Below are 23109 nucleotides of genomic sequence, written 5' to 3'. Positions count from 1 at the left end.
CCAAGAGGGACTACTGAAGGCATATGCCGGAAGGTTACATTTTGGGAAAGAGATGTGTTTTCAGTTTTTTTTGGAACTGAAGGTAGTTTATAGTGTGTCTTAGGTCGGTAGGTAGATCATTCCACCTTTTGGCTGCCAGGTAGGAGAAGGCGCGACCGCCTGTTCTGACTTTATAGATTCGTTTGGGTTTGGCCAGGGCTGATTGACTCGACCGTAGATTCCTGTTGGGAACATAGAACTCGATTTTCCCTTGAAGAATTGTAGGGCCAGTTTTATGTAAAGCTCTATGCGCATGGCTAAGCAGTTTGTAGGCAGACCTCTGACGCATCAGAAGCCAGTGGAGTTTCTTTAGGCATTCCGATGCCGAGTCTCGTTTGCCTTTATTGCAGACCAGTTTGGCTGCCTGATTTTGCAAGACCTGTAGGCGGGAGAATAGTTGTTCATTCATCCCTTCGTATAGTGCGTTGCCATAGTCTAGGCGGCTGACCAATAGGGTCTGTGTGACTGAGCGTCTACAGTCCAAGGGTATCCAAGGAAATATCCTTGCGAGGAGTTTTAATATAGCACAACCCTTGCCCCAAAGGGAGCGGACATGATCCTTCATGGACAGGGCGTCATCCATAATGATTCCCAAATTTCTGGCGTGTTGTTTGGGAATGGGGGCCAATCCCAGTGAAGGTGGCCACCATGTGGCGTCCCAAACACGTTTGGCTCCAGCGAACAGGAGGATCTCCGATTTGCCAGCGTTCAGTTTTAGACAATGGTTGTGCATCCATTGGGCCATCTCGGAGAGGCAGTCATGTAGCTTTTTTTTGGTTATCTCGGGCCCTTCGTTCATGGTCCCCATCAGCTGTGTATCATCTGCGTAAGAGCAGATGCCAATGCTCCACTTCCTTCCAATGTCAGCCAGAGATGAAATATAGACATTGAAAAGAGTGGGGCTCAGTGAGGCCCCCTGAGGGACCCCACAGCCGATGGGGTTGGGTTTTGAGTAGAACTGGCCCATATGCACTGCCTGGGTACGGTTGCTTAGGAAAGATTGAATCCAGTTCAGTGCTGTAGATTGAACTCCTTTACTCAGGAGTATGTTCAGCAGGCAGTCATGGGATACCGTGTCAAACGCCGCTGACAGGTCAAGCAGTATCAGTGCCACTGCTCCACCTTGATCGGTGGAGGATCTGATACTGTCCGACACTGCCAGCAACGTTGCCTCGGTGCTGTTGTTAGCTCAAAAACCAGTCTGGGAGGGATCCAGAAGAGAGTTGTCTTCTAGATACCTAGTCAATTGTACGTTGACCAATTTCTCCAAGGCTTTGGAGAGGTAAGGGAGCTGGGAGATAGGTCTATAATTCTCTGGATTGAGAATATCAGATCCCGCTTTCTTCAGAAGGGGGGTCACGGAGGCTTGTTTCCATGCCTCAGGGAAGATGGCAGTGACTAGTGATTTATTGAAGAGTTGGGTGACGAGGGGGCAGAGCGTGGGTGCGATTTTAGAGAACACGAAGTGGGGACAAGGGTCCAAGGGGGAACCGGATTTGACTGTGTTCAATACGGCTAAGACCTCTTCTTCAGAGAGTGGTTCAAAACTGGTTAGGCGAGGTGCATTGCATGGGTCTGATTGGTCTTTGCATCTTTCTGATGAAATAACAGTCTTGCAAGGATTGTCTGGGGTGCTGAAGGTATTTTGGGGGGTGAAGGTGGAATATATTTTTTTGATTTTATCAGAAAAGAAGGTGCTAATACGCTCACAAGCCTCAGTTGAGGGGTGAGGGTTTGTGAGGTGCTCGAAGGTTTCCTAAGCTCCTTTACTATTCTGAACAGTTCTTTAGCTGAGTTACTGTTCTCCTGAATGCGTTGGGTAAAATAGACCTTCTTTGCATCTTTAATGGCCGAAATATATTGCTTCCGTTTGTTGGTATAATTTAGTCTTGCTTCACTGTCTTTCTTCTGTCTCCATAAGTGTTCATGTTTTTGGCAATCCTTTTTAAAAAATTTTTAGGTGGGGGTGTACCATTTCTCTGTTATGGTTTTTTTCCTGGATTCCCGCATGGGGGCTAGTTTGTCTAATGTTTGCCGTATTCCGGCATCTAATAGGGCGACGTCGTTACAGACAGGGGAATCGTCCGGTGGTGTAGCGTCCACTTCACAGAAATAGTTCTCAAAGTTTGATTCATTGATTAGCCTCCAGGCTCTATTGGAGATGAGAGGGGCTGTTTTAGGCTTCGGAGGTTTACCAGGAAGTTTAAATGAGAAGGATATCATGGAGTGGTCTGACCAGGATAGGGGGAGGATTTCTCTTATATCGGTGGATTCGATATTGGTAAATAGTAGGTCTAGGGTATGGCCAGCTAAGTGCGTGGGACCCACTATCCACTGTCTTAGTTAGAGAATTCCCATGTCATATTCCAATTGGGAAGATCCTGGGGTGTCCGTTTTCTCATAATGGATGTTGAAGTCGCCAACAACCATATAGTTTTCTGTTTTTTAGACAGAGTGGTAGCAGTTGATTCAATAGTTTGGCGCCGAGACTGGCTTGTTGTCCTGGGGGATTATATATAACTGCACCGGCTATGATGGTAAGGCCCTCAAAAAGTACTTTGAATGGTAGGGTCTGATGTTCAATATAGACAGTTGGAGGTTCAGTGAGGCATGTTAGGTAATCCCTGAATATCACAGCAACTCCGCCACCTTTTTTGCCCGGTCTATCTTGTGTAATGATTTTGTAGTTAGGGGGAAGGGCATTTGCTAGGTCTGGAGCACTGGTTTCAGATAACCAGGTTTCGGTGATGAAAACCAGGTCTGGGGTCTTGGATATGAGTAGATCCCAGATGTCCAGGGCATGTTTAGGTAGAGATCTTGCGTTGAGATATAGACAATTCAACGCAAGATGGTTATTATCGGGGATTATGTGGTAGTCTGTTAGGGTTTGACTCATGCTGGACCATCGACAAGCGAGGCAGGAGATGGGTCCATAGGATAAGCCTGGGCCAGTTTGGGTACAGGGATGTGGTTTTGTGTTTGTATTGGCTTTGTTAAAGCCCAATAGCTCGCTGCGCGAGTAGCGAATTGGTGTGAGCAGAGTTTGAGTGGGACCAATAGGGGTATAGCCCCTAGTCCCGGCCGGTCGCGGACGGGCGCAGACGGGCTCGCCTTTGGCGCGCCTTCGGCGTGCTTACGGCGCGCCCGCTGCGCTTCCGGTAAATGCACATTAATAAAGATAGAAAAAGGGCGTGGCCTCAGAAAGTGGGCGTGGCCCGGGGATCGAGCGCGCGATGGCGGCGATGATTGTTCCCTGCCTGCAACAGCGCTGGAATCCGCTGTGCAGGGGACTTTAAGGCAGTTTAAGGGAAAGTGCCCAGGGGTGAGTGAAACGTGAATTAAAAGCAGCAAGATACAGCAATTTTAAAAACACACACAGAGCATACTCTCCCGGCTTCCGCCTCAGGAGTGGTTCAGTGATTCTGGCGCGCTAGTGAGTCAGCGCGACTTTTTAAAGGTTCGGTGGGCGTGGCCTCAGAAAGTGGGCGTGGCCCGGGGATCGAGCGGGCGATGGCGGCGATGATTGTTCCCTGCCTGCAACAGCGCTGGAATCCGCTGTGCAGGGGACTTTAAGGCAGTTTAAGGGAAAGTGCCCAGGGGTGAGTGAAACGTGAATTAAAAGCAGCAAGATACAGCAATTTTAAAAACACACACAGAGCATACTCTCCCGGCTTCCGCCTCAGGAGTGGTTAAGGCAGTTTAAGGGAAAGTGCCCAGGGGTGAGTGAAACGTGAATTAAAAGCAGCAAGATACAGCAATTTTAAAAACACACACAGAGCATACTCTCCCGGCTTCCGCCTCAGGAGTGGTTCAGTGATTCTGGCGCGCTTGTGAGTCAGCGCGACTTTTTAAAGGTTCGGTGGGCGTGGCCTCAGAAAGTGGGCGTGGCCCGGGGATCGAGCGGGCGATGGCGGCGATGATTGTTCCCTGCCTGCAACAGCGCTGGAATCCGCTGTGCAGGGGACTTTAAGGCAGTTTAAGGGAAAGTGCCCAGGGGTGAGTGAAACGTGAATTAAAAGCAGCAAGATACAGCAATTTTAAAAACACACACAGAGCATACTCTCCCGGCTTCCGCCTCAGGAGTGGTTCAGTGATTTTGGCGCGCTAGTGAGTCAGCGCGACTTTTTAAAGGTTCGGTGGGCGTGGCCTCAGAAAGTGGGCGTGGCCCGGGGATCGAGCGCGCGATGGCGGCGATGATTGTTCCCTGCCTGCAACAGCGCTGGAATCCGCTGTGCAGGGGACTTTAAGGCAGTTTAAGGGAAAGTGCCCAGGGGTGAGTGAAACGTGAATTAAAAGCAGCAAGAAACAGCAATTTTAAAAACACACACAGAGCATACTCTCCCGGCTTCCGCCTCAGGAGTGGTTCAGTGATTCTGGCGCGCTAGTGAGTCAGCGCGACTTTTTAAAGGTTCGGTGGGCGTGGCCTCAGAAAGTGGGCGTGGCCCGGGGATCGAGCGGGCAATGGCGGCGATGATTGTTCCCTGCCTGCAACAGCGCTGGAATCCGCTGTGCAGGGGACTTTAAGGCAGTTTAAGGGAAAGTGCCCAGGGGTGAGTGAAACGTGAATTAAAAGCAGCAAGATACAGCAATTTTAAAAACACACACAGAGCATACTCTCCCGACTTCCGCCTCAGGAGTGGTTCAGTGATTTTGGCGCGCTAGTGAGTCAGCGCGACTTTTTAAAGGTTCGGTGGGCGTGGCCTCAGAAAGTGGGCGTGGCCCGGGGATCGAGCGCGCGATGGCGGCGATGATTGTTCCCTGCCTGCAACAGCGCTGGAATCCGCTGTGCAGGGGACTATAAGGCAGTTTAAGGGAAAGTGCCCAGGGGTGAGTGAAACGTGAATTAAAAGCAGCAAGATACAGCAATTTTAAAAACACACACAGAGCATACTCTCCCGGCTTCCGCCTCAGGAGTGGTTCAGTGGTTCTGGCGCGCTAGTGAGTCAGCGCGACTTTTTAAAGGTTCGGTGGGCGTGGCCTCAGAAAGTGGGCATGGCCCAGGGATCGAGCGGGCGATGGCGGCGATGATTGTTCCCTGCCTGCAACAGCGCTGGAATCCGCTGTGCAGGGGACTATAAGGCAGTTTAAGGGAAAGTGCCCAGGGGTGAGTGAAACGTGAATTAAAAGCAGCAAGATACAGCAATTTTAAAAACACACACAGAGCATACTCTCCCGGCTTCCGCCTCAGGAGTGGTTCAGTGATTTTGGCGCGCTAGTGAGTCAGCGCGACTTTTTAAAGGTTCGGTGGGCGTGGCCTCAGAAAGTGGGCGTGGCCCGGGGATCGAGCGCGCGATGGCGGCGATGATTGTTCCCTGCCTGCAACAGCGCTGGAATCCGCTGTGCAGGGGACTTTAAGGCAGTTTAAGGGAAAGTGCCCAGGGGTGAGTGAAACGTGAATTAAAAGCAGCAAGAAACAGCAATTTTAAAAACACACACAGAGCATACTCTCCCGGCTTCCGCCTCAGGAGTGGTTCAGTGATTCTGGCGCGCTAGTGAGTCAGCGCGACTTTTTAAAGGTTCGGTGGGCGTGGCCTCAGAAAGTGGGCGTGGCCCGGGGATCGAGCGGGCAATGGCGGCGATGATTGTTCCCTGCCTGCAACAGCGCTGGAATCCGCTGTGCAGGGGACTTTAAGGCAGTTTAAGGGAAAGTGCCCAGGGGTGAGTGAAACGTGAATTAAAAGCAGCAAGATACAGCAATTTTAAAAACACACACAGAGCATACTCTCCCGGCTTCCGCCTCAGGAGTGGTTCAGTGATTTTGGCGCGCTAGTGAGTCAGCGCGACTTTTTAAAGGTTCGGTGGGCGTGGCCTCAGAAAGTGGGCGTGGCCCGGGGATCGAGCGCGCGATGGCGGCGATGATTGTTCCCTGCCTGCAACAGCGCTGGAATCCGCTGTGCAGGGGACTATAAGGCAGTTTAAGGGAAAGTGCCCAGGGGTGAGTGAAACGTGAATTAAAAGCAGCAAGATACAGCAATTTTAAAAACACACACAGAGCATACTCTCCCGGCTTCCGCCTCAGGAGTGGTTCAGTGGTTCTGGCGCGCTAGTGAGTCAGCGCGACTTTTTAAAGGTTCGGTGGGCGTGGCCTCAGAAAGTGGGCGTGGCCCAGGGATCGAGCAGGCGATGGCGGCGATGATTGTTCCCTGCCTGCAACAGCGCTGGAATCCGCTGTGCAGGGGACTTTAAGGCAGTTTAAGGGAAAGTGCCCAGGGGTGAGTGAAACGTGAATTAAAAGCAGCAAGATACAGCAATTTTAAAAACACACACAGAGCATACTCTCCCGGCTTCCGCCTCAGGTGTGGTTCAGTGGTTCTGGCGCGCTAGTGAGTCAGCGTGACTTTTTAAAGGTTCGGTGGGCTTGAGCAGAAAGGAAGCACCTGAAAAGGTGTTTATTCAAATTTCTAGAAATACAATGGGAGGGGAGAAAACAAATGGAACAAATGCCATTGACACAGAGTAAAACACAACTGTGGGATAGACTATGGAAAGCCTCTAAACAAGAACAGTGGTGAGACGCTACCACTTTGCAAAAGTATGTTGATTGCTAAAGGATTCCTAGAGGTCTTAGAATTTTCATCACTCGAACTTTCAACAATCCAGAACTCATTGAAGAGTGGGCTGCAAAAAATCACAATTGTTCGATAGTTATGTTGAAATTGTTTATTAAATATGCCAAGAAAGATACAGAAAGACTGTAGGAGAGTAGGATCTGCTTTTTATAGTTACCTCCACTTTTTGTTGATGTTTCACTGTGTTCGACTTAGACTGTCTGGGATCCTGCTATTCAGGACCCCAGCATAGCTGCTTTCTCCTCTAAATTGATTGCATGTACTTTAGGTACACTCCAGATTGGATACTGGGGTACCCTTATCAGTCCCTAGTATATGGTATACTATGTACCCAGGGCATAGGTACCCCAGAGGCCTCTCAGGGGCTGCAGCATGTATTATGCCACCCCTGGGAGTCCATTCAAAATGACACAACAGGTCTGCTACAGCAGCCTGTGTAAGGTGGTGCATGCACACCTTACTTAGATATAGGTTCGCTATATCTACTTCATATCACTGCACATAGAAACCTATCAGTCACCCCTATGGCAGGCCTTATCAATCCTGAAGGCAGGGTGCTGGGTTTTATGTGAGAGGGTGCCCATGCATGATCAGAGCCCCTCTGCATTCTTCTGAACTTATATTCCAGGATTGTTTGTGATGCAGCCAACCATATATACTTAAGTGCATTACGACCTTGCGGTAAATCCTAACTTTAAAACGGCTGCATGGAAACATGTTGTGTTTGGTGTCAAACACCTTGGAATCATACCTCCACACCAGTAACTGGTGTGGGAGGTATGATTCCACATTCCTAGAGGGAGAAATATGACAACACCGGTACACCCGGTACCAGCTTAACAGAACCTGGCATCACAAAATGAATGCTGCCAGCCACAGACACGAGTCTGCCCTCCTGCTGCTGGACGAAAGTCTGGCAGGGAAAGGCTGGACAATAGGTTTCCTGTCACAGGGAGGTGTGACCACCTCCCAGACAGGCTTTAGTGTATTGGGGCTGTGTGGGTGCACTCTGAGAGTGCTTTGATGTCTGCACTGGGGGCAGATTTGGTGCCCCTGTGCATAGTCCAGCTCAAACCGTTTGCAGGAGCCATTTGCTCCTGCTCTGGTGCGAAACTGGACATAGGTGTAGCCACCCCTCTGTCCTGACCCTCCCATAGGTGGATCCCCAGAGCTTGTCCCATCCCTTCCTTGGGTATACAGTAGGAACCGCTGGCTACAGGACTTTGAATTTACCTGGACGAAACTCTGCTACAGAAACCAAGTACTTTGACTATCTACAATACGCTGGATGACTGAAGAATCTCCCTTGGAGTAAAGGAGTTACTCCCCTGCAAGGCAGGCACCTGAAACACATGTGGTCTGTTCGCATCTATGCAGCTCCTGAAGGACTATGAAGATTTCTGCAACACAGGAGATGGGTTCCCGTGGTCCCTGAGGTTGATCCGTGCTCTCAGCAATTCTGAGACCCGCATCCTTCGTGGGGACCTTGCAACCCGAACCCTTGGGCACCGTGAACATTTGCAGAAGCATATGCTTTTTGGCAATCCCTGAGGCTCTGCTTTGGGCTACTTGTAGTCCAGACCCCGAGCAGTATTGTCACTGAAGATTTCCAGCCTACACTCCACGAGTGTTCCATGGGCTGGTATTTTGTGATTCAGCTTGAGGTCCCTTCGCGATCCCTGGTCCGTCGGCCTGTGTGTCCCTGAGAAGGGAACTCTGACTATAAGTGGGCTTTTCTGGTTACTCCAGATGTGCCCTGACTCTCCATTGCTTGGAGAGTCCCCAGGACCTTGCTAGTCCTCACTGAAGCATCTTTTCTCTGACCACATGGGTTGCAGTTGCCAAGGCTTGTTGGTGTTCAATCCGGACATTGACCCCCCAGCACTCGACATCCTTCATGGGACACCTCACCTGTACACTTTGGTCATCGTTGACGTCTCCTGGTCCTCGTGGCTGCAGAGTCAAGCTTTAGCTCTTCTCATCTCTTCTCACCCGACATCGGTGGGCATTCGTCTATCAAGCCCCTGGTCACTGTGAAGTGACCCAGACTCTGTCCCCTCTGCTTTCAGGTTCTTCTCAGCACCGATCCAGGCTTGGATCACACCAGACACTTCTCATCTTCCCGGTAGCAGTACTTCTTCGCATCACGCCATTGAAATCAACAAGCGTTTCCGACACCACTTGACCCCTATGCACCCGTCTCTCCTGGGATAGGTAACACAGGTACCTTGGTACTCTCAAGGGTGCTGGCCTTAGAACCTTCTATGTTCCAAAGGGTTTGCTTGAAGTCCTCTCCTCTCCTAAGTGTCCTTAATCTTTAAAATTCCAACCGCGACTTTCCCATAGAGTTGTACGGAGCTCGTGCCTGTGTTCTCACACTGCATGCGTCCCCCGTGGGTCCCCTGTGTCACTACCTTGGGTGGTTCCTTGGGGTCCCAGCGATTCTACGTGCTCTAAGCACTGTGTCTAGTCAAGTCGTGATTGTTATACCACTTTCTTAGTATATGGTTTGGTCTCCCCCTGGAGCCCACTGTGTATTGTGCTATTTACTGTCGTTCTATTGCTTTAAAATTGTGTACCTTGTTCTCTAATCTCAAAAAGAGGTTAGTAGAGAGTGTTTAGTAATAAATACATATATTTTATATATACTTTGTGTGGTTCTCCTTTCATTTGGTCATTCAGGAGGTTATAATCTGGTAAACCAAGCTGCCTTACATTCCTTCGAGACTTAGCCTAAAGGCTGCTCTCCATAGCTACCACTAGGATAGCTTTCAATAAAGGTTGTCTTTAACCTAATCATCAGTAAGGGTCGTTTGGACTGGTGCAAGGTGCCCACTATAACTAGTGGACAGCATATACCAGGCCAACTTCTCACATTGGTGTGCAGCGGTTGGGATTCATGCTTGCTATTGCTTTACCAGATAATCTCATTGAGTGAGGGGAGCCGTTTTGTTCTTTGGTGAAATAGCACAGAGCACTTTATTACTTACCGGACCGCCGGAATCTTCCGGTGAACAGTCGGCAGAGGGTCGCCAGGGGTACAGGACTCCATTGCCCAGCAAACCTAGTGGGAGGCGCCCGTGCCCACGTGCATCCTTCGTGCCAGGAGGCGCCTAAAAGGGGCTGCAGGCTCCCGCGGGGCGGGAGCTGTTTTCTTCTTTGGTGAAATAGCACAGAGCACTTTATTACTTACTGAACCGCCGGAACCTTGCTGTGAACAGTCGGCAGAGGGTCGCCAGGGGTACAGGACTCCATTGCCCAGCAAACCTAGCGGGAGGCGCCCACGTACATCTTTCGCGCCAAAAGGTGCCTAAAAAGGGCTGCGGGCTCCCTCAGCGCGGGACGTGCAGGGGCGTACCCGGGCAAAGACCGGGCTAAGCCCACTCCAAGGGCGGGCCCATCTGCACCCGTCCGTGTCCGGAGGAGGCTGGGCTGGGCCAGGGCCCTTGGTTGGACAATACCGATAAGGAGCGCCTGGAAAAGCCCTCTGGTATTGCCAGCGCGTTGGGGGACGTCTCTTTCAAAGGTAAGCAGTTATGACCTCTGCTAAGGCCCGACCGCTAACCTCATCGATTACTAAGTGTTTAACTACAGCAATGGGGGCAATAACAAGTGAAATAGAGTCTGTGGGGTAGAGACTGGGGGAAACCCAAAGAGCTCTACAAAATGACACTCCAACGGAGATCGTACACGAGCATGATAACACATTGCATCTACTAGCTTGGATATAAGTAGAGATGAAGCTAATACTGGCAGCATTCAGGAGGGGGGGGTTTATTGACGCTCTTTGCCCACCGCCATCCAAAAAATCTAAGGCCTGTGGGAAAGCTAAGAAAGATACACTGCCCATGGCAAAACGTAAGAAAACCGTGGCCCCTCCTCGAAAGCCAGTAACAAAGACTCGCACATTGGACATTGTCACGGACCCTATGAATATTGAGCCACTGGGGGATAGTGTGCTAATCAAACACTTCACAAGCTTGGTGGAGGTCATTATCAAGTCAATTATTGATCCTCTTGTAGGGGTGTTAAACAGCATTGATGTATCGCTAAAGATTTTAATTGGCTCTTGTGTCTCAAAGGTAACTTCAAGTACGGAAACTACGACTAACTAGATTCCTAATGTTAATTTGGACTTCTCACAGGCGTCCCCTCCTCCTCTGATACCGACACCTGTGGTCTGTGTTACTAACAACACCCAGACTGCAATGCAATTATTAAATCAACCAGAAAAAGGACGGTCGGCCCCCACATCTGTGCCTGTGGAGAACAGTGAGCTTAACCCCATGGGTAGGAAATATAACAAACATCCAGTCGGTACCCATAAAAGTAACCTGAGAACACTCCATCTTCCCCCAGAAGCCACCCCTTAAGTCATTTTCCTCAAAAATGTCCATCCCGCCTGTAAATAAGGAAGAAGACCGGAAACAGCTCAAAAATAAAACAGACATTGATTGGCAAAGACTATGGATTGGCCAGAAAGTGATGTTTTACATGATAACATAAATAATTTTGAACGTGTGTCATGGGTGGGCTCACAGGCAAAAACTGAAATAGGAGATTGTATCGTTGTAAATTTTAGGAACAGGACCTTTGTACATTGGCTTATGGACAGACTCCCCTGGAGTAACAGCGCGGGGGCCCTATTGAAGCTGTACCACTAGGATATTTCTATAAGCCGCTGTTAAATAAAGGAATTGGTCGCGTCTCCTCATACACTAAAACGCTCTCTCCGTTCACCATTCCAACTTTTAATTATTTTTCCCCTCTAGATCAAGTTGAATGACTGAACTATCAGCCTTTGAGGAAGCACGGTGTTGAAAATCCAATCCCACCATATCCTCGTCCTGAAATAAACAGTGTTAACTATCATGCTCCAACAGCGATTCCATCATCATCCCTTAATATCAAATCTTTAAGAGAAGTTTTCCAGTCCAACCCGGGTGGTTTGCTAAATCTAATACATCCTATAGTGTCTGACCCTTTTAGTTCCATCTTTGAAGACATATCAGAGTTCTTGCCACACCGCCTGATATACCATCTACGGGGGTGCTGGACTCTAGTGTGTTAATAGACACGCTGATAGAAGAAGGCAGTGTTGCAGTCACTTGCTGCATAGAGAGCGAGCATACTAGTCAGACCAGCGTAACTACATACGGCAGCCTCTTTTGGAATATAGCAGGACTGTCAAACAAACTTGAAATTAAAGATTCTGTAACTTTTGTTGGGAAGTATAGCATAGTTTGTTTACAGGAAACCTGGATGCGTGACATAGCTCACATAAACGGCTTTTACTCCATTCACACATCAGCTAGAGCCTCCGCAGGTGGCCACGATAAAGGAGGATTATTAACTCTGGTTTCAACAACACTAAATGGCAGAGTAAGGAAAATGCAGCTGGAGTCACCGCATTTCCAGATCATTCATATTTTGTTTAGGAAAAACCTGATTTTGGTGGTTGTCAATTTTGATCACAATAATTTTAATAACATAAATATTACTATTGCACAAGAATTGGAAATTGCATTAACGAAACACATAGAGGAGATAAATCGGACTTTGTAGTGCCCTGGGGGTGATTTTAATTGTAATTTATGTCCCCTGCCCAAATCCGCTGCATGTCACCGATTTGCGGGGGACACGGTGGGCGGCTATTATTTTGAACATAGCTCTTGCGGGAACATTTTTAATTCCCTGTTACTGAAATATTCTTTATTTTTAACTTTAGATTTTATAGAACTGCTAAATTCCGATGTGGTAACATATGTTCGCAGAGGTCAAGTCACTTTGATAGATTTTATTGTTTTGTCTGATTATTTTAATTCACAGTTTTTAATATACCTAAAATATATTTTAGTGATCATTATCCACTAACTTTAGAACTAGTGGTTCCATCTGATGATTTAATCACGCCAGACAGAATATCCCCCTTGTCCTATACTAAAAACAAGGGGTTAACACGGAAGTGGTCCACTGTTTTTTTTTTTTTTTTTTTAAAAACCTTTATTTTCAAAAGTCAGGACACAGCTATTCAGCCGACAACCCGGAGGTTCGGCAGCATCGATATATAGAAACAGAGATGCGTCCCCAATACCATGAAAGGAGAAGTGCAAAGGTTCAATTTTAATTAAACACAAAAACGCACAACAAACCCCAGCAAGGCAAGAACACTGAAAGCCCATGATGTGTCCCCCAGGGGAGGCCGGACCCCACTCATCTAACAGTTACAGTACAAAGTAAAGAGGAAGAAGAGGGACTGTAGAGGCCAAAAAGTCCATTAACCATACTGAGCTGGAAAGAAGGTTAGGAGGAAAGCTGTTCCTCGGGAGGATCCAGATCCGGGGCAAGACATATTCCCCCCCTGTATTGATTCCACCGCCCCCATATGGCGTGCCACTTCCGGGGGCGGCCTCTAGCGCAATAGACCGTCTTTTCCCTTAACATACTCCAGTCCATATTTTCTTTCCACGCGGTCAATGTGGGGGGCCCCGCAGAGCCCCACAATCGCGCGATATCTCTCTTAGCGACCATGTTGCCCAGAGTCACCCATTGGGTCTGCGCCGCATTATGATCAGTGGGCCCCCAGACATTCAGTAGACAACACCGCGCTTCCGGCTGCATAGCAATGCCCGTCACCTCCCCCATCACTGCATGGACTCTCCTCCAAAATTCCGTGATGACACCACATTCCCAAATGATATGCAGGAAAGTACCCACCATACCACAACCCCTCCTGCATAGGCCGTCCTCCGAGAATCCCATGTGAACCAGCCTTGGCCCCGTCACATACACTCGATGCAGTATTTTAAGCTGCACCAGCCTCAGACGCGACGGGATCGCAACCTCCTTAGGAGAGGAAACAGCAGACTGCCAATCCTCGTCATCCAACTCGAGGCCATCCCTAGCCCACTGGTCCCTCAACCCCAGAAGCATATCCGCCCGGACGTTGATCAGTTTCTTATAGATGAGCGAGATCGTGCTCTCGGGAATATGGCCATCAAGGACCCGGTCCTCCAAAGGAGAGGACTCAGGCACCTTCTCACCCTCTATGAGGACTGATCGGAGGGCGTGACGCACCTGAATATAGCGGAAAGACTCAGATGGCCCCAGTTCATACTCCTTCTGCAACTCTTCAAAGGACTTCACCCTCCCCTTAATCAGGACATCTCCGACCCTGGAGATGCCGATCAAGTCCCATTTGTCAAAGCCTTTTGTGTGCCAAAGCCTACCCAGTCTCTCAGATTCAAATAGCGGGGTAGCGAGGGTGAGCCTATCCTTCCAGCCCAGCGAGTCAGTTGCCATCTTCCACACTCGCACCGCCACCGCAGTGGGCCCCGTGAGGGACGAGTCCAATGACCGCGAATACAACGCCCTGTAATAGTTACCACCACGCAGCAACCACCTGTCCATGGCATACCCAGGGCTGAGGGCAGGGCCATAAAACCCATGATTGATCGCACTCAGCTGGGTGGCCCAATAGTACCGACGGATGTCTGGGAGCGCAATGCCCCCGTTGTACCATGGAAGCGTCAACTTTGCGATAGATATTCGCGGCCGCCCATCCCAAAGCAACGTTCGTTGGAGGCCTTCGACCTCCCGAAAGTATTTGGCCGGAACCCAGTCCAAAGTATTCTGCAGTGCGTAGAGGAAGCGGGGAAGCGACATCATTTTGAACAGGGCCCAACGAGGGAGAGCGGCAGCCTCCGCCAGCCTTCAACATCCCGCCTCAGGCGTGCCAGGGGGGGGAGCAGGTTCTTCTCATATCGCACAGCAGAGTCCATGGAGATAAAAATCCCCAAATACACGAAGCCCTGCTGAGCGACCTGTATCGAACATGTTCTAGGGATCGGGGGAACCTCGCCACTAAGAACATACAAATATGATTTACTCCAGTTGATAACAAGGCCCGAGTTCCTACCAAAAGATGTGAGTACGTCACAGACCACTATAAGTGATTTCTTGGGTGAGGCAAGATACAGCAGGATATCATCGGCATAAAGCGAAATACGGTCCTCGTGTTCAGGCGACCATCTAAGGCCCCGTATATCCAGGTGCCAACGTATCCACGCAGCCAGCGGCTCAAGGGCGAGGGCGAACAACAAAGGCGACAAGGGGCAACCCTGCCGGGTACCCCTCCCAAGCTGAAACGGAGTCGACGCCCGACCATTCACCACCACACTCGCAAGTGGCCCCTCATACTGCAACCTCACCCAACTCACAAAACCGTGGCCAAAGCCGAACTTGATCAGCACGGCCCACAAATATGCCCATTCCACCGTGTCGAATGCCATCGTGGCGTCAAGAGACGCCACAATAGCTGGTTCACGCAGTGTGTCCGCCCTGGCGATTACACCATGAAGGCGCCGAAGATTTAACGCCGTGTTTCGGTGCGGGATGAAGCCGGATTGATCCGGGTGGACCAAGTCACCGAGTACCCTAATCAATCGGGTCGCCAGGATTTTAGCCAGAATTTTCGGCTCTGCGTTAAGAAGTGAGATAGGCCTATATGAGGCGCACTTATCTCGGGGTTTGCCCTCTTTGTGTATAACCACGATCATCGCCAGTCGCTGGTCCAACGGGAGGGTCCCACTCCCCCGCGCCTCCATAAACATGGCGCGCAGGTGAGGGGCGACCCTATCCGGAAATAGCTTGTACAAATCGACCGGCAAACCGTTCGGTCCCGAGGCCTTACCCGAGTTTAACGCGCGGATAGCCCCCGCCACCTCGTCAACCGTTATGTCACCATCTAGATCGTCCCTATCTATGTCGGAGAGACAGGGCAACTCGATATCACGGAGGAGGTCAGACGAGTCCTCGGGCGGCCTATCCGACACTGAGGCATAAACCCTACAGAAATAGTCCGAGAAACACTGTACAATCCTCTCAGGTTCCACAATCGCCTCTCCCCTCTCTCCCGTCAACTCTGGCACAACTCTATTGACCCGTTCTTTTTTGTCCAGCCAAGCCAGGAGTTTCCCTGCCTTGTCCCCAACATCATACAATCGGCCCTGCTGCTCCCTGCTGAGGGTCTTAGCGGCGTTCGTCACCAGGTCCTTATACTCAGCTTGCTTCAAGCAAAGCTCATGCAGTGAGGACTCTGTAACCTCCTCCTCCAGCGCTCCCTCCAGAGCCGCGATCTCCTCCTCAACCTGCAGAACCTCGCCATCTCTCCGCCGCTTGGCAGCTACTACTAGGGAGAGGGCTTCCCCTCGGAGCACGGTCTTAAATGCTTCCCACAGCGACACTGCCGAGTCCACGGATCCCTGATTATCCTTGAAAAAATTATCTACTTTCTTTACCAGCGCGCTGCGCATCGTGGGGTCTCGGAAATACCACGGGTTAATAGGGGCCACCCTTCCTCCTCCCTCCCGACCTAGATCCAGCCGGATCCACACTGGCGAATGGTCAGATATACCACGCGCCATGTGCCTCGCCTTGGAGACCAATGAGGCATGCGCAGCCAGAGTGAGTAAGTAATCAATCCTGGAGAGACTACCATGCGCCCCGGAGTGGAACGTGTATTGGCTCTGTGTGGGGTGCCGGAGCATCCAGCAGTCTATCAGGCCAAGCGTGTTTAGGAAGTCTGGGAGCCACCTCTGAGCCCCCCCTGTGTCTCTGGGCGGGTATCTATCCAGCAGGCCAGAGCCAACAGCGTTGAAATCACCTCCCACCACAAGCATACCCCCCGGGAGATCCAGCAGGGCCCTACCCAGATCTGTGAACGTGGAGGCCTGCAGGGCCGGCGGGACATAAACCGAAACTAAAACCAAAGTTCTTCCTTCCCACCGCCCCGCCACCGCTACAAACCGCCCCCTATCATCAACAATGGTGGAGTCCACCTCAAATGGTAGCGAGGCTCTGACTAGGATGCCCACACCCCTGGACCCAGAAGAGAATCCCGAATGTGCTATGAATTTATTCAGAGCATAGCACGTATTACCAATAAGGTGCGTCTCCTGCAGCAAGGCAACATCCGGCATTGACCGTTTCAAGAATTGCAAAACAATACCACGCTTAATGCGATCCCCCAAACCATTAACATTCCAGCTTATAACACTTAAACCCCTACCCCCCATCCTCAAACGTAAAGAGGCCCACCCCACTCCCGAAGAGCCACCATGAAACAGTCCTGGAAAGAATCATCATGCCTTGCAGAAATAAACCCCCCAACAACAAACCCAAAATCCCAGGAACCCCCCCCCCACCCTGCACCCCTGCGGCAGCTTACAAAGCCCCCCCAACTTGCAGTGTGCCTGTCGCCCTACAAAAACCCCCAAAAATCTACAAAAAGTACCCTAAGGGAGGAAAAGAGCACCCCTCGTCCTCCCGCCGCCCTCCGCATTGACTGCACTCTATTCAAGTCTTCAAATATAGCCAAATCGAGTCAGACCGGCTCCGAAAAATCAGCCCTGCCCATCCCGGCCACTGTCCCCATCCTCGGCAATGTCCTCCCCCGTACGTCGTCGGGGCAAAGCGTCCAGCCATTCATCGGCCATAACAGGAGAGTCAAAGAAAAATGTCCGATCTTCGTGCACCACACGTAGTCTGGCAGGGAAGAGCATGGCATACTTCAGATCCCTCTCCCGAAGCCGCCTCTTCACCCCCAGAAAGCCCTGTCTCTGCCTCTGCACCTGCTGGGTGAAGTCCGGGTAGAAATTCACCGACGCGTTCTGGAAGGGGACCGGGCCCGTCACCCTCGATGCTTGCAGGATAGCGTCCCAATCTCGAAAATGAAAGAGCCGAGCGACAATCGGCCTCGGTGGGGCACCCACCTTGGGCCTCCCACCCGGCACTCTATGGGCCCTTTCAACCGCAAAGAACTTTCCAAGACCCTTGGGCTTCAGATGATTAAGCACCAAGTCCTCGACAAGCAGGTCAACCGAAGCCTCATCCGAGGACTCCGGGACCCCGATGACGCGCACGTTGTTGCGCCTGGCCCGGCTCTCAAAATCCTCCAGCCGGCGGGCGGCGAGATCACTCTCGGTCCTCAGCTTACGAACCTCGATCTGCAGTTCCGTGACGTCCTCGGTGAGGCCCGTGGTCTTGAGGTCCAGGGTCCTAACCCGTTCATTCGTTTTGCCCAAGTCCGCACGGATCAGGTTAACATCCACCAAGATGGCATCCACCTTATGCGCCAGGGCATCGAACTGTCTCCCAATCGAGGTCTGCATCCCTTCGAGCGCGCCCATGACATCCTGTAGTGAGAGCTCCGGGGCCAAAGGCGAGGCCTCCTTCTGGGTATCCGGCGACTGGCTCGACCCACTCGGTGATCCCTTCTGCAGAGCATAGCGGTCCATACTATTGACTTGGGTATAGGCTCCCCGCCTGGTAGACTTAGCCTTCAGCCGATCCACCTCTGCTTTGCCCGACATGGTTGATACCAAGCAGGTCGGTTCAGATAAGACGGGTCCCTCTCAATGAAAGGAATCAGGGGTGATCAGTTCTGCAGTGGGCCACCAGAGTAGCCTGCAGAGCGTCCATAGGGTAATAAAGCCACCAAGAGCTCTCCAGGGGCAGGGCTGACAAAGGGAGAGAAAGCGAAAGTGAAAGGACGGGGACCTCCGTCCGACTGTTCACACCTCGCCTGGCCGTTGTTGTTCAACTAGAAGTCGGGCAGCCTGCCAACTCTAGCGCCTGGCATCCCTCGGAGATAGGCCGCAATCTTCCGCCAGGCATAAGTCCGGTTCCCGGTGGGCGATCCGACCGCGGGTAGCATCAATCGCCTCCCTGACAGGTCATCCACACGATGCCATGCATACCGACAGGATTAGAGACAGGATAGTCGACGGAGGGCACGAGGGTCTCGGGAGCTCACGCGGCCATCTTGGTCAAGCGCTAGGCTCCTCCCACTAAGTGGTCCACTGTTAACCCAGATTTCGTCCTGGAGGAGATCATTAAAAACAATCTCAGGCAAGTTTTGGATTGCCTGGAAGATAATACAAATGCACCAGTCATGATCAAATCATTCAGGGCAATAACTGAGACAATTAAAGTGCTCTTAACTAAGAACCACATTGATAGAACACAGAGCAATAAAAGGTGGTTCAATAGTGAATGTTCTCAACTACACAATAAATTAACTAAGACCTTAAAAATTAAACCTCGTAATAAGGTGCAAGTGAGATAGACACGCACGGATTATAAGCGGGTGCTGGAGAAATGCAAGATGGAAATCAGGCAAGAAGCATGGGGCCAACTACATGTGGCAAGCCAGAGCAAAGACTGTAGACTCTTCTGGCAAACTGTTAATCAAGAGTATTTTAGTGACTCAAAAACTGGCAATATTGATGTAACAATCATGCCCGAGACCTGGGTGAAACACTTTGCTGGTCTCTATGGAACTAGTATTGACTCACACTGCGGTGCCGACCTCCAATATGTGGCATCTACTTTGGAACACCGACTATAGACGAGGTAAATAGGGCGCTATCTCAGACTGTAAAGAATAAGGCTCCGGGGCCGGACGGCATACCTGCGGATCTGTTTTTAGCTAACCTCTCCTTGTGGCTTCCGTTGTTAACCAATATATTGATATGCTATGCGGCCCAGGGTCCTCTGGATTCCTGGAGATCGGTTATTATAGTCCCTATATACAAAAAGGGACACAGGTAGGACCCTAAATGCTACCGACCGATATCTCTAATTGATTGATCCTGCAAGATTATGGGTCGAGTAATATTAGAGAGGTTGGAGACCTGGATAGCAGAAAACGGGAAGTTCTCTGACGTTCAATATGGCTTTAGGAAAGACTTGGGCACTGTAGAGCAGTGCCTTAATCTGCACCTGGTCACTGGCAAATACACTATGGCTGACTTCTGCCTTTGACTGGGTGCAGAGGGGGAGGCTCTGGGAGAAAATGCTGCTCGTGGGCATTGATTCATCTATTGTCCACTTTCTAGCAGCGATGCACCAGGGAGTCACAGGGAGAGTGCAATATGGAGCAGATGGCGAATTCCCCTCAACAATAAAGATGGATTGTGGGGTCCGCCAGGGATGCGTCCTCGCTCCCTTTTTATTTTGTTTGTACATAAATATTTAGAAAGCCACATCAGAATTAGAAATGTAGATGCATCCATGATAGGCTGTAGGTCCCTTCCAGCATTACTATACGCTGATGACCGTGTTTTAATGTCGAGAACTGGGGTGGGATTGCAAAGGCTTTTAACCAGTTTTAATGATTTTATGAGTGACCTTGGCCTAAAAACTAATGTTGCAAAATCACACGTTATGGTGGTGGGCAAACCCCCCTCAAAAATAAAATCCTTTTACATAAAGAATGATAAATTGCTTCAGGTGCCAACCCTTTCTTATCTAGGAATCCTTTTTAATGAAAAAAACTCTTGGTCTCACTTAGGTGACGCAAGGATTGGAGGTTTTAACAAAAATGTGGAGGCCATTTTTAGATTTACCAAAAAACTAGGCTCTCGCCCCATAAAAGCCATTATAGATATTTACAAAGCACGCACGTGCGCCGTTACTTTGTATGGTGCAGGAGTCTGGGGTTGTACTACTGCTTTTGGCCTTCTGAGAGCAGAAACTATGATTTTAAAACGTGTTGACAGTACCCAAAAGCAGCCCTGCTACCATTTGTCATAATGAATTGGTTGTATTACCATTTTCTTTTCACACACAATTAGCACCTTTGATGCTATGGCATAACATTTGGGTAAAAGAGAAACCAGCTCTGAACTGTGATATAATTTTGGACTGTTTGAAACTGGACTGTGTGAAAAAAATTCCCTGGTTTTCTTTTATGCAAGAACAACTGGAAAAGTTTGGACTGCAGGACTGTTTTGATACTCCTGGAAACATATCCGCAATCCCAAGAGCTAAGCTGAAAAGAGATTTTCTTTCTCATCTGAAGCATGTTAGAGACAGTCAAGAGATGGTTAAAAAAAGGGTCGTAGAGCACTCGTTGTTAGTTAGCTCCCCAAGAATTGAATCCTACCTCTCTTTTTATTTCAATCATGCCAAAATGTTTTATCTGATTAGGTTTAGGATGGGCATTTCTCATCTCTTGGTCTCATATCCAAGTAACGCACATTGCGATGCCAAATTAGAATTGTGTCCATGTGACTCAATGTCTGCACAGAGCACCTTGCACTTTATGTTTTTTTGTAAACTTTATCTTAACCCGAGACGTGCCTTTTTAAAACCATTGTTAAGAATTTTAAACACAAGAATGTGTAAGCCTGCATTATATTATTTACTCCTTTTAAATGATGAATTTACCTGCTTAATGATTTATAAGTACATCTCCTCTGCAGTTCGGCTCCGTAATATTGTCGGAAAATGAGTTTCTGTGCATTGATCATGTTGGTTAAATTTTGTTATGCTAATCTTTTTGAAATAATGTTCTTTTATGTGTTCTTTTATGGCTGGTATTCAGCCGAATAAAGATTTTGACTGACTGACTGACTGTCTAACTGAAAACCACTAAAGGTACTAGGTACATATCAAATCAAGACTAGAATAAAGTAAGTTCTACTGAACTTAGAGTTGGGTTAGTCAAGGGTCCAGCACACCCTTTCTCCAACTCAAGAGACTTTAGTAGTTCCCACTAGGTTAGGTAGGTGCCAGGCCACATAACACTAGTATGTCTTCTAGGCCAGAAGCCAGTGGGCCTCTGACAACTAATTTGGACCATATCCCATTCCAAGAATTGAGGAGTATGTTTTCCGCTAGGAAACTGAAGACAGGGAAAAATCCAAGCACTCAACGCCTCATAGAGGCTTTGCTTTTAGATGACCCAAGAAAGACCTCAGGGTCTGATGAGGCAGGCAAGTTGGGTGGGACAGCAGAAGAGGAAAGGCCAGGAAGTGAAAACATCTATGACCTAGACTCTGATGCTGGCCAGGAGGATCAAGATGATTCTAACCTGGACAATCCAATTATGTGGGACTATACTATAGTAATTTAAGGAAATAATGATTAAATAAAAATATTAAGTAATAAAAAACTTATTTTATTATTTTAACTGCTTAATTGTTTTTTAATGTACATTATAATTTTAAGTTACTAGTTTTTATAATTTTATGAAATTAATACTTGCATTAAAATAGGTTTTGCGTTTCAAGTGAAGTACTTTCCCTACTGTTGCACAGACTAGGCTGGGAATAGTACATTTTACCCCTTCTGATCCCAACGCTTTCCCTACTGTTGCACAGACTGGAGTGGGATAGTACATTTTACCTCTCCTGAGTCCAACGCTTTCCCTACTGTTGCACAGACTGGAGTGGGAATAGTACATTTTACCCCTCCTGAGTGTAACGCTTTTGCTACTGTAGCACAGAATGGAATGAGAATAGTAAACGGTACCCCTCCTGAGTCCAATGCTTTCCCTCTTGTTGCACAGAGTGGAGTGGGAATATTACATTTGAATTGTTGCACGTTCCTGTGTAGGAGCGTGTCACTCGTGCTGCACTCAGAAAGGAAATCAATTCTTCAATTCAATAAAGTAAACGAATGTTGCTCCAAGGTCAATTGAGTTTATTGAGCCTTTAAATTCAAGAATGTCTGAACTACATTCTGAGGTTAATTTCATGAAGCACTTGTTATCAACATTAAACTGGATGTCCAATGCACAATTCGTTTTCATATCCCGACTCAGGGGGATCTACCCGTCTGCACCTACCACCTACTTTTACTGAGATACCCTATGATCAAACTGAGTGCGCATATTCTGTTTATATTAGCTAATATTACATTTGACCCATCCTGAGTCCAACGCTTTCCCTACTGTTGCACTGACTGGACTAGGAATAGTAAATGTGACCTCTCTTGAGTCCAACGCTTTCCCTACTATTGCACAGACTGGAGTGGGAATAGTAAACCTTATCCCTCCAGAGTCCAACACTTTCCTTACTGTTGCACCGACTGGAGTGGGAATAGTAAATGTTACCCCTCCTGAGTCCAACGCTTTCCCTACCATTGCACAGACTGGAGTGGGACTATTACATTTTACCCATCCTGAGTCCGACGTTTTCTCCACTGTTGCACTGACTGGAGAGGGAATAATAAATGTTACCCCTCCTGAGTCCAGCACTTTCCCTATTGTTGCACTGACGGGAGTGGGAATCGGGAATTCTACCCCTCCCGAGTCCAACGCTTTCCCTATTGCTGCGCCGACTGGAGTGGGGATATATATTTTTAGTAAAATGTATTCTTTTATAATGTTTACTTTTTCCATATAATTAAATTGGCATGTTTTTAAAATTGTTTCCAGTTTATTTATTATGGCTTTTAAATTATTATGTGTGTGTATGTGTGTATCTGTGTATATATATATATATATTCACTAAAAAAAACATAGGTTTCAGGGGCGTTATAGTTAGTTGGACATTTCACACGTACAAAACCAGTGAAATTCCCCTGTTATAATTAGTTCAGCTAACTATAACTCGCGCCTCCGCAATGCACTGCTGATGACGTCACATATTACATCACTCATGACATGGTCAGTGACATCACTGATGCCATCACTGATGACATCTCAAATTAA

This window comes from Triturus cristatus, chromosome 9 (assembly GCF_964204655.1).
Source record: "Triturus cristatus chromosome 9, aTriCri1.1, whole genome shotgun sequence".
Classification (NCBI taxonomy): domain Eukaryota; kingdom Metazoa; phylum Chordata; class Amphibia; order Caudata; family Salamandridae; genus Triturus; species Triturus cristatus.
The sequence above is the reverse complement of the archived record's forward strand: the minus strand, read 5'-3'. Positions refer to the sequence as shown.